The sequence below is a fragment of the Pundamilia nyererei genome, unplaced genomic scaffold (assembly GCF_000239375.1).
Source record: "Pundamilia nyererei isolate P.nyererei 1_Seehausen unplaced genomic scaffold, PunNye1.0 scaffold00034, whole genome shotgun sequence".
Lineage (NCBI taxonomy): Eukaryota > Metazoa > Chordata > Actinopteri > Cichliformes > Cichlidae > Pundamilia > Pundamilia nyererei.
The window spans coordinates 2,355,912-2,372,516 of record NW_005187435.1 but is presented as its reverse complement, the minus strand read 5'-3'; the positions used below and the strand labels follow the sequence as shown (position 1 = coordinate 2,372,516).

The following is a 16,605-nucleotide window of genomic DNA, read 5'->3' as shown; positions in this document are numbered from 1 at the left end:
TTTTGTTTCTATGGGAACCCAATTAGAATTGAGACTGTTATTTCAGTTCAGTTTAATTTAATTCAGTTTGATTTATATAGCACCAAACTAGCTATTGCTGCAGATGGAATGTCCCAGTATATAGTATCCTTTGCCATGTGTATACATGGAAATCGATAGGTGAGCAGAACTGAAACAATACATCCTCAGCATAACAGAGCAGACATACGTCATCATGAAAGATCTGACAAGATGAACTGACAGACACCACTGGTATCAGCTGTATTCTCATCCCAGTAGTTTCATGACAAACCTGGACCATTCTCAACACGTTACACTCTGTATACTGAGCAATTCTACTACCAAGAGATATTTTCTGCTACATTAGGTAAACCATTTTTAATCTATCTTTGTTTGTTTTATTAAATTTGAGGTATTTTACTGTGTGTTTAACATGTTACATTCAACTTGTACCAAAGGATTTAACTGTATTCTATTTCAATACATTTTTACTTATTGATGTTCTGTATATGGATTTATTTTTTCAATCTACAGTAACCTAACTGCTTTTCTGACCACTGTTTTACAATATACTATAATTGTAAAACAGTGCTTGCTTCTTTCAACCCCTCCACCTCCCCAGCATCCACATGCAGGCTCAAGGAGGATATTTTTTGTGTGATGTATTTGTAGGGATTAATGAGGCTGAAGCCTTAATGACAAACTCTAATTTCTTCTACTGCTTGTCATCATTTCAAATGATTAAACTTAACCCTGCTATGGTCTTTGTTTTTTGGTTACACAGGGAGTCTTGCTGGGTCTGGTGGACTTTTGGGGCTAATAATTCAACATATTCAAACCTTTTTTGTTAAAATTCTCAGTAGAGGTCTACTTCATCCCATTTGCAAGTAATATAAACAAAACAGGTTAAATGTGTTCCCTTTACCGTTGTTAAATCACATTTATGAATAGGAATGCAACTCATTTTTGCTTTAAATAGAACACACTATATGAGATTTTCCAGATATTTGCGTGGAACAATATCAACTCAGTTGTTAGATAATGCGGTCTGGCTCTGAGATGAGTTGATCTGCCAGGAGCCCAGCAGACTCTGTGGTTGGCCTTAACCAGGGGTGTCAAACATAAGGCCTGTGGGCCAGAATCGGCCTAGCACGGACTCCAATCCGGCAGATGGGACGGCTTTGGAAAATATGAAAGTGGCATCAATTTTAACATCTTACTGCATTTTCATACATTTAAAACTTTTGCTACTGATAAAGACCTCCCCCAAAGCCATTCACAGTACACCAAAGTAATTAAGTAATAGATAAACAATTAAATGACGGAAAAGTTCCTGATTTCACTATTTACTATAAACATTTATGTTTTGGGGGGTTTTTTTGTTTGTTTTTAAGTGAATCCTTCTGAAAATTAACAAAAACTTTGTGTTTTATAATTATAGATGAGCAACTAGCTTCTTTTTCTGTAATTTTCACATTAATTTATTGTTTAAACCTGAAAAATCATGGTGAGGGATTAATCTTATTTACTACAGCAGCATTTCTTTATCATGAAAAACTGAGATCTAATATTGAAATTGCACTTATTTTTCTTATAATAATATTTGCAAGCATGTAGAAAAGGGACTTAAGATCCAAGTGGGCTGTATGTTTCCCATGATATAAAATGAGTAATTCTATGCTCAGTTTATATCTATACTGCATAATTCATGCAATATTGGCATCAACCAGGCTCTCTTTGTCAGTCCTCTTTATCACATGTTTGGTTTTTGTTTTTTTAAACTATAGACAGTTTTACAAACTTTATAAGCTCCATATTATTTTCAGTACTACAGTTGAGTGACTTTATCCTTGATTCACTGAAAGCTGATGTAGTGGAAACCACTCTAGCAAACAACAGAGCAACCTGTATAGATTACCATCTTAAATAATTCATGATTTGGCCAACAGATTTCCTACATGGAATGGCAACAGTGTTTTACATGAAAAATTACATTTATCATCATCATTATTATCATTATTATTATAATTATTATTATTATTATTATTTTGTATCATTTTTACCAAGGTAGGAGGTACTTTAAGCCAAATTAAAGAAACAGACAATAAAATCTTAGAAAATCCACCGTCAGCCGTCACTTATGTGATGTTGTTTTGGTCTGGTTATATTTTTTGTCATATTAAACATGGACTGTTTTTCAGATAATGAGGTCAACACTAAATGGCCTTTTTCTATTCTTCGTTCTTTATATAATATCTGTGAACGTGATAATCATACATTTGATCATTTCATTTCCTGTTTTTGGCAGAATTTTGTTGTCTGTCTCTTTTCCTTAACCTTTAAGGAGTTTTATATATCTTTGCATTAATTCAGTGGTGTATTAAAAGATTTTGATAAATGACTTGACTATTGATGTGTTTTTATCTTGCTTAATGCCCAGTGTGGTCTTGACAGTTTGTGCACGGAGGGCACTACTGTATGTCCAGAAATGTTGCCTCTATCTTTTGTTATCTTCTATATTTTTGCTCAGCAATGCTCACTTCTCCCAGTTGGCTATGACCTCTGTTAAGGTAAAGTCAAGTATTCTGGAACTTGGGTCAAGAAATGTTGTACCTGGCACAGGTGTGATAGATGAGCCTGTCAAGAATATGTTGCATATTCTGGGATTCAGTCTCAGTCCAGGGTGACTTTAACTGCCTTAGTATCAGTTACACCAGACCGTGCAGATGTACATATTGCACAATTTTCTGAGCTAAGAAGCTGCTTTTATTTAAGGAGTAACCATTCATCTATTGTCATCCCCAGAATGTAAAGGAGAAAGAGATGACGTATGACCCTGACTACTATTAGAGCAACACAGTTTTATTATGTTGCTGTATTCTTCTGAGTGAGCAGTAGGGGGCAGCATCTTTGGTTAATTCAAGTATATGGGAAAACAACTTTTAAGCTACAGTATTTTGATGTGTGACCTCACCAAACACTTCCCTGATGAGTTTGTTGTCTTGGTCGCTGTTTCAAATTCATATTTAAGACAACTTCATATTAATTAATATTAATCAAGGACTTGAGCAGAGCCAAGGTAGACAAAACTGGAACATCCTTCAGATGTATTTTTTTAAGGAAAATGTATGCTTCTAGTTTAAAAATTGAGTAATCTTAAATAATCAAGCTGATTAGCACTGCGTCATCTTAGTATAGATTATTTAATTCCACTAGGACAATTTTCTATCAGTAGTCAGGTAATATCAAGTGTTTCTGTCACTTTCTGGTAAAGCTTTGGCAGCCACATTTGTTTCACTTATCTTTTTGTAAACCACCACGAGGCATTTCGGCAAGGAGGGCTATCAGGTTATTGAATAAATCTCTGTTGTCAGTATTCATTTGTAAAGCTTTCTCACACATTTGCAGCCACATTCTTTGTCTGGGCTGCATTACAAGATGTGGTATATGTGCAGAAAATCCAATAACATTGTCAAAGTGCAATTCTGAATAACATTCTGGCTTTTATTGGCACTTATTCATTTGACTTTTCCAGTATTCAAATGTTAATGTGTAACTATTTGTCTGCATAAATTCCAGGACCGAATATAAAACAAAAAAACAGTAGTACAAAACATTAATTCACAATGCATTGAAATGATAGGAGATCACTGGACAGCTCTTTTCTCTATATGTACTAGATTTCCCATCTAGTTGTGTACTAGTTAATATGGCTGTGTACCAGGGAATATCTGCACCCAGCAGTGAAGTAGCTGAAGGATGTGTTATTTGAAGTGTAAGGTTGTTACAAATCTGCGTTGCTCTTTGTTTCAGCAGAAGCTGATTACAAATATTCAGGCACAATGCAATGCCTGTATTTCACTTTTGTCTTGCCATTAGTATTGGTTTGATCCCATCATTCATGCAAATAGCTTAATACTCACCCAAACCTTCCCTAACATACACACATAAACTGATTGTTGAGAAGTAATCTTTGGTAATTGATATTTGCATTATACCATGAATAAAAAGATGAAGCTTTTCTTATTCTGTTCTGTTACATACAAATTAAAGGCACAATGGTTAGCTGCAGTCTTTTGTCATAAGCACTTCTCACAAATTCTCTATAGAAATTCTTAATCAGCTATGAGCTATTTTATTTTAACCAAAATATGCTGAGTGTGCCCATGACAATAATGCTGCACTTCCCCCAGACAGTCATTAATAAAGCCTTGTGGTTGTGAAAGGAATCACTGATAATTCACCATTATTGCCAGCAGCCCAGAGGGACCCTCTAAGAGTCTGAGTTAAACTCATTACAGGCTTGACTATGCAAGGTTATGGCTTCTCTGAGGAATATTGCCTCCTTCTAAATTTTTGTCCCATGGATTGCCATCATTTAAACTTTTTCTGATAGATAGATTGCGTAACCTTGCGTCATCACCAGCCAGACTATAAGACGATAATAATGAAATTCAAAGAAGAAAAGGAAAATATCATTATCTGTAATAATATGGGACCGATGTTTTTTAATTACGGCAGTTCCTCAGTCTTTTGTAAGCATTGGAATCCAGACAATATTTCTTTAGCAGTGAGGTGCATTATGGGAATGATATCAACCTTTTACTGAATAACACTGGATCAGTTCAGGTAGCCAAAATCCATGGATTATGTTGAGTGTAATATTTAAAATAAAACGTATATTTTAAATAAAACACACTTAACTGCAACCAACTAAAAGCAATTGCAACAATATCATAATTTTAAAATTTGCATGTTGCCTGTTGCTTGGAAGATAAACTGTGTGTATAAATGACTGAGCAGCTATATCTGATGTTGTGGAGTCTATTCTGGGAGCACATCTGAGTTATCTAAATGGCTGCTTGGATTCCCTTAAGGGTTGACACATTTTTTTAAGATAAGGTAAAACAGATAATGAGTAAGGCACTGAGGATATCAGCAAAAATGTTTTCAAATATATATATACAGTGCCTAAAAAATGTAAAGATCACTTTTTAATCAGAGTAAGGTATGAAGTTAGTTAAACTTCTGAGATATTGATCTGGTCAGTTAAATAGCAGAGGGAGTTGTTAAGCACTTTCAGCTGCGCTACGGCACTGGAGGGGCAACAGTGAGACAACCCCTAAAACAGGAATGTTTTTGCAGGTTGGAGGCCACTGACATTTGTACTTATTTAATTATGTTGACTGGCCATCAGCAGGGCCAGTATCTTCTCCTTTGTGTGAAGAAACACATTGAGTTCTGATCCGTACAAAATGACCAACAGCAGGCCACTGATGTGAATGTCTCTGACCATGTGAGGGTGGCCTGAGGGTCTGACATCCTCTATTCGGCCCTGTGCTCACTGCCTGGCACTGTGGAGCCCAGTGGGTATTTGCTATAGAATACTATAATGTAACAGACATGGAAGGGTTTGAGGAAGCCTTGGAGAACATCATGCTGCCTGCATCATTATTCAGGATGACCAGTAAATGAAGCAAAGACCTCTAATTCTACCAACCAATAGAAAACCTCTGGGGACATTATGTTTCACCTCTGGGACATTATGTTTCAGTCCATCCAATGCTGCCAGGTTGCACCTTTGACTATCCAGCCACCATAATCCAGATCTGGGAGAAGATCCCTAAGTAAGTGTCTCATTAGGAGCATGTCCCAGTGTTGTCAGGCATACAGAAAAGCACAGGAAAAAACATTTTGAGTTTCTGCAGAATGGACAGAATAGCCTGACGCATCATTTTTTCACTTTGATTTTCAGGGTATCTTTGAATTCAGCCCTCTGTAGGTTGATCATTTTCATTTCAATCAGACGATGTGGATTTCTTTCCTTTCCTAATACATTTCACAGTACTTATTAGTATAGATATCCATTAAGATTCCACTGAAGTTCTATACCACACATGCTTAACTTATATCTAATGTGAGCTGCATGCATGGACATACACAGAAGAAAAGACAGGAAAAAATTGAGTTAAGTTTCAGGTGTTTGTGTGCATACAGTATATTGTAATGTGTTTTGTATTTGTTTTCCATGTGCAACAACAGTATAATTCTTGCAGCATCCAGGTCCAGTGACATAGGTGCCTCTGCATTCAAGTCCAGAGTCCAGTTTTTTTTGAGTATAGAACTCTTTAGCATGTAATGCAAATCTATGTGGGTGTTATTGTTGTAGAAATAAATTCACTTTTCCTTAATGAAAGCTATTTCCAAGAGGAAACATGCGTTGAAAATTATGTTCTAACTACTAATTGCATGTCCTGAAATGAGCATTCTTTACATTAATCTCTGGGATGCAGAACAAATGTGCACTGCAGTTACATCCATCTATGCTACATCCATGCTGTATGAAATGACTCAAAGCAATGTATTCATCGTCATTCACTTATTTTCATTTACATGAAGCTCTTTATTTAAATTGGTGTATTGCGATTTTGTCCAATGACACGATATTTTAAATTCTGCTCTTTTACTGAGGGACTCAGACACTGGGCGATAGAGTGAATTTAAAATTTATTTAATCTTACATTTATTCCCCTCCTGTCTGTGATGTGACCTTGTGCTGTCTGTTATCCATCACTCTATGGTGCAGACATGGTGGGTGAGCTTTAGTCTTTGTATGAACAGTAGAGAGATGGGTTTTTATACCAGAATTAAAAAATGTATGCATGTTGAAAGCAGCTCATCTAACAGTCCTATAACTATATCTCTAATGTACCCTTGCAAGCATTTCTCCTCTGGTGGATTACTACCAGCGAAACTTCAGAGTTTGGATGCAGAATGAAGGGGATTGTTTTGTTTATGACTTTACTGCACAGGGCCCTTGTAGACATCTGTGTTTTCTAACAACTCCCACCAGGCGAGCTGTTTTTAGAAGCACCTGTTTACTGAATAAAATCACATTTTCCTGTGGTAAATTTTGAATATTTGTATACATCCAATTTTGTCTCACTAGATATGTAATATTTATTTTCACACTTTGAGTTGTTAGTTTTTACGCATATGCACTTTTTTTGCACTGGGAAATAAGTGGTGCATATATCCAGGCACAAAATCAGAAGAGTCCAATTGATGGAGCTGACTAACATTCCTGTGACTGACAACCTCTCCCAGTGACTGTGTCATGCTCAGACGTTTTCGTATTCGAGCAACTGTACAAATGCCCAGCTGGAGTCTGGGAGCCCTACAAGGGTCAGGGATCGGACATCGCTTGCATCATCAGATTTGGTGAAATGTCACAGTGGGAACAAAGGCAAATGAAAGAGCTGCTTTTCCCTTTGATGCTGCAACTGAAGTTGAGGGCCATGGCCAATGTTCATGAAGCTGTGTGAATGCTCACAGAGACATTGGAGTGAAAAGGACATTTACCTTCAGATGCTGTTACAGTTCGACATAACTCAGGGGGTTGTAATTTGTAAGAAAAATAAAAACTCACAGTGTGTTAAAAGCAAAGCATCCATGTGCAGCGCAGTTCTTTTGAGAGTGTCTGTATTTGGACGTGTGTGTCTTTACTTTTGGGGCCATCATTTAAAGTAGCTTTTAGCTGGAACGCATCTTTGTTTGTTATAAATTAAATGAGCTGCCATTTGCCTGTAAAGCTGTACATTTCAATCATTTAAGTTGTTTCATTGAATTCTTTATAAGAAAGTGAAATCCAACTATCAGGGTTTTTTTTTTTATTTCTTTTATAACACAATCAAGAGCTAAATTGGAGCTGGAATTGGAGCTAAAATTAAATGTGCGTTATTTTGACTGAACTGATGTCTTAACCATCAGTTTAACTATCCATCCGATCTGCCTATTACAGCCACATACATAGAGGTTTGTAACCATTTTTAAAATCACATCAAGTGGGTTTGAACATTTTTGCTGCGCACAGTATGACTGCAGTAAGTGTCAAGTGGTCCTTTATCGGAGCTTGTTATTGTTGCTGTCCACGGTACTGCCGCTCTCAGTACCGTGGACAGCAACTACAGACTACAAATGCACAATATACTTCATTGTATTACAAGTCCAGTGTTGCTGGGAGACAGCAGCATCCTCGCTTTCACTAGCTTTGTATGAGACTGCTTCTCGTAAGCAGGATGTCAGTGACTGTCTCAGCATCTTCATGAAATAGATGTAGCTTTTGTAAAAAAAAAAAAAAAAGATAAATGTCTGATTAGTTGGGAAAATCAGAACAGACAACAGCCTTCTTCTAGTCAGTAGCTGGGACCGCATCTGCATGTTAATTTTGCAGATGGAGTAAGCGTCTAATGAGAGGTGAACAGCTTGTTGTGCAGGACAGAGAACCAAAACAGGGAGTTTATAAAGTGTGGACCCACTCCTGAAATTCAGAGAAATTATCTCCAATTGAATATCCGGGAGCACATTCAGCATGAATTTAGGCTGTGGCAGCAGCTCCTGAGCCATGCAGATCGCCAAAGAAGATATCCCCCAAAAGAAAGACTGTGCATTATGAAGGTCTTGAAAAATGTAATATGAATGATAGGCCCACAACTTTGATCAGTTGGTCAGGGAGTTCTTTGTGAAAGCATTTGTGGCTGTGCCATTAGATCAAGAGAAATACCAAGCAACAAAAGAGTGAGGAATCTGAATTTGGAAGCTGTGTAGCCAGACTCCATGATAAATAGAGGCTCTGAAGATGAAGCATGCTGGGACTTTATTAAAACTGGAGATAATGGACCAATGATAATTTCTGATAATCTGTGGTCTTTCCTTCTTACTACTTCACATCTAACAACTTGAATGGCAACAAGAACGGAACCTCCAATCAGCCTGTCCATGTCATTTCAGTGTTGTTGACAGTGGACAGACCCTGAGGTCTGAGTAAATGATTATTTTGATGTGGCTGCATCATTACAAATCTATCGCTGCCTCTTCTTGGTCCTTATCTAAGCCTCTCATGTGTATAAATCAAAGTCAGGCCCTAGCGGGGTATCTGTTGCTTCTCCATCTGCCAAGTCATTAATCCAAGGATGTGACCCACGGGCAGGCTTCTCCCATTTGGTTCAGCCATTGTTACATGAAAAATAATCTTGGTTTCTCTCCCGCTCCTCCACTGTCTGCATCTTTCTTTTATTTGTTCTAATGGGCTCCTGCTCCGGATTTTCACCCCGGAGGATGAGTTACGTGTTGTGCTGGGGATGTTCAGTGGGATTGTGTGTGTCAATGCCCTGTAAATTGCTACACTGTGCATTCAGTCTGTGCTCCAAGGGCACGTTCACAGACTCTTCCACTCCTATGGTGATTTGTAACTTCACATTTCTTCTTTGTCTCCTCTCCAATCCAAGTCTAATGACTATAAATGGACTGCATAAAAGACACAGAGTAGAAATAGAGACAACTGTGTCTTGTCATGCCTAATCATGCCATATATACCCACACCCCTGTTGCCAATCTTGGACATGTACTCCGTTTTTTTTCTCATCTTTCTTTTCTCTGACTATCTCCCAGATTTTTTTTTCTTTTTCCGGAGACTCCCCCACATCCCTCTGTTATCATCGCCCGGAGAGAAGTTGTGAAATTCATGACATTCAGATCTAGCGGGGCAGGCTGATGGAGGACAAGAATAGTCTTCCGAGATCCTTCTGGAATCAGTCTGTCTTTGATGAGCAAGTAATTCAATGTCAGCGCCTCCGATAATCTCGCTCTTCTAATTTGTAGTAGAGAGAAAGTCTCATTTGTTGCATTTGGTTACGGAAGAGTGGATACCTCTGTGCTGCCTGTTTCTGCTCAGTAACCTTACAACCGTACTGACCAGTAATCTGTCCGCAGCCTGAAACAGAATATTGGACATTGTTATGAAGATATAAGGAGATAAAATCTTAATGCTTTGTTCATCAGCTAGTGCGTGTCCTACTCTCGCTCCTTCTCGTTGCTGTGAAACTCATCGTAGGCGGGAGAGACTGTTGCTTGAAGGGAGCAGTCTATCTGCTTAAAATTCAAAGTTGTCTGTGTCAAACGGAGCTCTCAAACAGCCCCTGAGACACTCAGAAGCTTGAGAGGATGAAAAGTAGTTCCCCTGGCTAACAGTGAGGGGTAGTGGTGCTCCAATCCAACTTCATTAATCTTATGCCTTCCCTTTATTTTCACTTTCCTTTGTGTAGTTCCTGCATAAAATTCTCAGTTCTTTGTTGATCATTCAGTTGCACACTGAGTGCTGAATAATGTGTGCTATTTGTAATTTAGAAATTTGTCATCTTGTTGCCTCCAAAATGTAAATAAAGAGAGCTATTATTTTAAAATTTTTTATTCCCTGCTGTGTTTGTGATGCCGACCTTGTACGGTTGCAGAGACATAAAAAAGAAGGGGGAAAAAAGATTAACAGTGCCTAACAGTACAAATTTTGGTGCAGAAAGTTTGACAAGAAGGAAGAGCAAACATGAATGTAGGCATTTCAAGTCACAGAGGCAGAAAGTGTCCTGTGTGCACAGCTGGTAAATATTTAATGTGTTGGTGTCCTGCTTTGCTGTTCCCACTGGTGAGGAACTGCACTGTAACAATGCAATAGCCCCTTAAACCTTTAAGTCTATTTAAGAGGAACTTTTGCTGCTCTTAAAATATTTTCACCCATAGAGTTTGGATGTCTAAAGAGCTTCAGAGCAAAATGTGCTTGCCCTCACTAAATTATGGAATTTCAAAAAGCATGATCTTTTTATTTGGGATGATTTAAAATAAATATTTTTTCAATAACATAAAAATATCTGTTTTAACAAAACAGTTTACATCAAAACCACAGTTTTTTATATAAAGGATATACATAGCAGTGGGTGTGGAAAGTGAAGCTGCTGTCTTTACATGGCCAGCAGGGAGAACATCCTTTAATCATTTAGGATGATAAAGCAGGGCTTTGTTTAGGTGGAGCTCACCTTATGACTGACAGGCTGCTATCATGCAGGACTCTTGCATGATAACATTGGTTACTTGGTCAGATCCACGACAATTTTCAAAATAATAACATGGCACCACTGAAAATGCTCAGCTTGGTTCTTCACAACAGAACTTAACATAAGTGGTTTTGTCTGATTTGGTGATGCTCACATTTTACTGTCTCCTGCTTGTCAAACCTTTTCCTTATTTAGAGGAATTTTACAGCCTGCACAAAGCCAAGAATACTCCCATTAAACCCAGCTGTACTTTAACACCGGTGAAACCTTGATTTCTGTATTATTTATGTACAGTGCCACTTTAAGTCTTAATAAAGTTCAAAGAAAATCAAACCCTGAACAGTTGCCAATGGCATTCTAGGACTTGCAGTTCATCATTACCTTTAAGCACCACTGGAGCAAAGCGTAGCTTCAGAGCACCACTAACATAGCAGTAAACTTTGAGTCTTAAACTACCGCGCATCAGGTTATTGTGTATATATTTATTTATATTTCCTCATACATTCTTATATAGTTCTATATTGTGTATTTTGTTGTACAGTTATTTTATTTTCAACTTTAATTTATATATTTGATCTTATTCTTTCCCAGTTAAATTTACCCTTCATTCTAATTTGTGTTGTACAGTTATTTCATTTTTAACCTTAATTTATATTTTATTCCTTCCTAGTTAAATTTACCCTTTTTAATTTTCATATTTATTTCCTATCTTATTCAAAGCCTTTTCCTTTTTTGTTCTCTTTAGGTCACGAGCAGTTGTCCAAGCATTTCACTACATATCGTACTGTGTATGACTGTGTACGTGACAAATAAAATTTGAATTTGAGGTAGTGATTTAAAACACTTGCCTGCAGCAAGAACAGCATTGCTAACTGCAATGTAAACTGCAAAGCTACTAAGTTCCTGCACCTTGTGGATAACGAGCGTCTTTAGTGTTCTTACTCTGTCTCCTGCTCTCAAGGTGATTTATATTTTTCTACTGCTGGATGGGGTGGATTGAACCTCATCTCACAGAGGGCACCTTCTCATTACTCTGGACCTCCTTCCATTGCCAGTCAAGTCCTCAAAGTCAAGGCAGGCTCGTTGTTTAGCCAGCCTGCCATGTCTCCTGAATGAAGCGACAGACATGGACTAATTACACCTGGCTGCCCTTTCCCTTTCACCTGTCTCACACAAATCAGTCTGAGTGAATAGTTTTCTTTTTTCCCTTTTTTTTGGTAATACATCATCACGAAGGGCATCTTTTGAGAGACACGAAGGAAAAGCAACAGCAAAAGGAGCTTTTGAAACTACATTTCTGGACACCAGTAATAAGTTTGTTAGCACAAGTCTGACTCCGGAGAATTGTTCTGTGAGAGACGTGTCATGTCATTATCAGCAGAGGAAGTAGGGCGAGCTGACTGTAATAGAGGAGCAGCCTCTATAAAACATTTTTCTCTAGAAGCTAATTTTTGATTATAGATTATTTAATAAAATGTATAATAGTCAGAGTCAGTGTGAAGTCTGATAAACAGGCTATATGACAAGATGTAAGAGGAATCAAGACCAGACATGAGGAAGGAAAGAGAGTCAAGAGGAAAGAAAATGAGAGGGGACAAGGAGGAAGAGATATCAGAGAACATCCTTTTTTTTTTTTAAGTCATTATAAGCAGACTTGTTCCAGCAGATTGGCAGAGATATAATTTTCCACATATCCTAATGTGTGTATCACTTTGACACCTATCTCTTTTTGAAATATTCAGCAGGATCAAGTAGAATTATATTGGTTTTAGTGACGATATCTGACTTTTTTTGTCTTTTGGGAGATGTGTGATCACAGAAAAACATGTGAATGTCTTTTTCGAGCTTGAATTGCCAGGCCAAAAATAGTTCAAGTAAGATGAGAGACTTGCATCTATCAGATCTCATCCTCTTTTGAAGTCTAACTCGGGAGGGAGCAAGCTCAGATGTGGACCTGGAAATTTGATAACTAAGATATTCTTGAGCAAAATTAGTTTTTTATTTACACAGCTTTTACTTTGATTTTTGGGATTATTTTCAGTTGCAAGAACTCAAACAGTTTATTTGCTTTCAAGTAATCATTTTCATGGTGGCAAAGGATAATTTTGTCAGACCTCAGTCAAATTAGTATGAGTCATGACAAATGAGTGATTGATGTAAGCTGGAATAGCACCTTATTAAAACATATATAATTCATGCCACTTCACATTTTTCACTTCAAAGTATTAGAAAAGATGTTAAATTCTGTAAATATATAATCAAGGTGCTACTATTAATGCATCATCTGTGACTACCCCCGCTGTGGCATAGTTTTACATAGTAAATCTCAGAATTCGCAGATTCAGGTGTGTCATACACACTGAGGCAGTCAGCTGAACACACCAGATGAGCAGCAGGGAAAAGGCAAATTCCAGAGAACTTTCCAAAGGGTGATACATAATTATGACTGGGCTATAAACAAAGAATAAGTAGCACAGGGAGTCTAAAAAAGGAAAAAAAAACACAAGATCTACCAAGTGGCAAAATAATGATGAATGCACTGGGAACAGGTGTAGCAGAAAATTGGAGGGAAGCCTGAAAAACACTAGAAGTAAACCTAACAAGAGTTGGCATAACGGAAGAATAGAAAATAAGAGAGAAAGTGACAAAACTAAACTCCAGAACTATGACACTGTTTAATATTTTCTGCCATTAAATAGCGAATCAAAAGATTTGCTTGGAACAGTTTATTGGGGTTTAGCGTCTTGGTTCAAAATGGAGGAGTACAAATTACACCAGCGACCCTCGAACTTGGGGGGTGAACATAATAGCTATTAAAAATATATATATATAATTAAAGCTCTTTAGAGTTAAAAAATAATGCACATTCACATGTGTCCATAGCTGTTTCCTCCATTCTTAGTTTAACACCTTGAGGAAGATGCCTTTTGTGGGACACTGGCTAATGTAGGGATTTTTTTGCCCTCTTGCTGTCAGAAGTGGGAATGAAAACGGTGTGTTTGAATTCAAGAAATCATTGTGGTTGTTTCCAGGACAACAGAACAAGACAGCTGGACGCACCTTTCTCTTAATCTGGCAGAGATAGGAGCTACTTAGTCAGAGAGCACAGAGGAGACAGAAAGAGGGAGGGCTGGGTTGTGTACACACACACATAAAATACCAAAAACACACACACTCAGTGAGGGCTGAGTCAAGGAGGGAGGAGAGAAGAGAAAGAGTTAGAGGTGTAGAAAGGAAGCAGAGGCGCACAGAGAAGCTAAGAGAAAAAGAAAAAGGAAGAGGTATGACAGTCCTTGTGTTGTAGTCTGCTCTGATCCTGCACACCACAGGGAAGCCTCATCAGCCATTCAGCAGGATGTCTCAGAGGAAAAGGAGTTTCACATTTGGAGCTTATGGAGGGTAAGATAATAGAGGACTAATCTGTCGGAACATCAATTGATTTTGCAGTTTGCCAGTTGACACTGCTGTCACAGCAGTGTACATGTACCTGTTGCATTGTATTGCCAGCCCTGGAGTAGTGAGAGGAAGGTGTGACAGCTCTGGGACTAGTACTGCATCTGCTCAGCAGCTGCTGAATTAGCTAACAAGGTCATTGACTGGCAGAACTGTGCACTCTTAATTTACACGTGAACCATTAGTAGGGGAAGCTACAAAAGTGCTACAAGGGGAGGTTTGCATATTGTGCCTCAGTCATGGTGATCTGTTCATCTGTCTTTTTTAAAGACCTCACTACTTGTAAGGTATTTAAAAGTGACTGTAGTCAACACAACAGTCTAAATGTATATAACTGGTAGCTTTAAACAGCTTCTAAATCCATACAGATATGTGATCGATAAGGTTATTCAAAGTGCAAACTGTTTTTATTCCAGCAAATAAAGCACTGATTGCCTGTCATCAACCAAAGTGGTGCGTAATTAAATATGTGTGATGCTTACTTGATACTGAATAAGGAAGTCAGTGATTGGTGGCAGGGAATAACTAAATACTTCATTAGTATGGGTAAAACAGTGAGAAGAGGTAATTATCTCGACTTTGTATAGTTCCACACTTTTATTAATGTGACAGATGATTTTGAAGCAGTCAGAGTATGGATATTTGAGATGTGCTTTGGTTTATGAACAATGAATAGTGCATTACAATTCATGAGGCAGTGAAATTATTTTAATGTTGTGTCTTGCAGCCTGTGAGTTCTGCCAAGTCAGCCTAGAAAACACTCACGAGACACAAATTTGACATTTTTGTTGTAGAAGTCAGTTTGAAAGGTAGTCTGAGTGCACAAGCAGACACGGGCAACCAATAGCAGGCAAGGAAACATTTGTGGGGCACAGAAACAGCATTTCTGAAACAGCAACAGGCTTTTTGTAATAAGATGAGCAGTGAGATTCAAGGAATGGTCCAATATAGATATGGAGTGGTGTGATGAAAGTGCACTCACTGTCACCTGAACTGCACTCATCAGATTCTTTTTTATTTATTTATTTATTTTTTATTAAGCCTACCACAGATTTGTGTTTTATTTAACTTGATGGGTTTCATATTATCAAATAAGTTAAACATACAGCAATGTTTACATTGAGTTTCTTTTCTGTCAGACATAAAGGGCAGGAGTCAGATTACAATAGATGAATAGTGAGAAAATGATCCCAGACCTTAGATGTTAGTTCATCCAGCTGAATGCGCTCATTCCTTGACGAGGCGCCTGTCATCCATCCACAATTCTCAAGAAGCGCCACTCGTCCTACAGTATTGTTCAGGCCTACACACGATGATTGCCTTATGATTCCCCCAAGCTGTGCTCAAGGTTAAGGCCAAAGTCATATTTGCTGGCACTTTTCCATTTTCACAGCACAACCTTTATGCATGCTATTTGAAATGTCACCAAATTCTTACTCCTAAAGTACTGAACAATATTCAGTTGAAACCATTTTGTAAAATTGTTAACATAAGACCAGAGTTACAGATACATTTATAATGAACAAAATGATAAAGAAAAATAAACTTGCAACTGGTTGGCAGGTGGCATGAGGTTTCTTGTTGTTGATGGTGAAATTGGTCACAAAATGTGCATGGTGTTACTCTGGAAAAACTTCTGGCAATTGCTTTGATTGCTAGCAGACTTGTGTGTTTGCATGACAGATAACATCTTGTCTTGAAACCACTGCAAGCTCACTGAGTGATACTGTAACTGTGAAGAGTGTGACACAAACCAGAAATGGAGAGCATCTCTTTAGGGGGAAAATGTGCATTTGCTATCAGAAGGAGGGTGCCATAGATACTGATATGTCATATTAGATAGGAAAGAAAGACAGAAAGTAAAGTTAGATACTGTTATTATTTTTGGAGGGAGTGGTCCTGTTGGTTGACACTATCACTGTCAGTAATGTGATTTTAAGACATGCTGATGCATTTGTCATATTATTGTATTACTGTCATAATACTTCTCAACTCAAACACTTTTATTTGCAGGACGAATTAATCTCATTTGATGATGAATGGGATTAATTTGTTCGGCATATGACTCTTTGACTTCGAAGTGGATTTTAAATCCTCAGTAGTGTGTGCAAGCCAATCAACGGCAAGAAAAGCTTATCTCTTCCTTTCTGTACTTGACACATTAGAGTAATTTGTTGAATTATAAACTAGCTAAACTACTAACTCATTGACATTTTGGTTTTTGTAAGCTGGTATTGTAACAAGTGCAAATGAAATTGTTACTATCACC

General features: G+C 37.7%; 1 protein-coding gene across 4 annotated transcripts in view; it reads left to right on the top strand.

Moving 5' to 3' along the window:
• Positions 1-16,605, top strand: part of rap1gapb (RAP1 GTPase activating protein b) — a 104,878-nt gene that overhangs the window by 25,644 nt on the left and 62,629 nt on the right. For 2 of the 4 annotated variants that reach the window (XM_013909997.1, XM_005729731.2), the window contains exon 1: positions 14,264-14,282. The exons of the other annotated variants lie outside the window; for them this stretch is intronic. The gene's annotated coding sequence lies outside the window, so the exon portion shown is untranslated. Of the gene's footprint in view, positions 1-14,263; positions 14,283-16,605 lie in introns of those variants that run through there. 4 annotated transcript variants of the gene reach the window in all.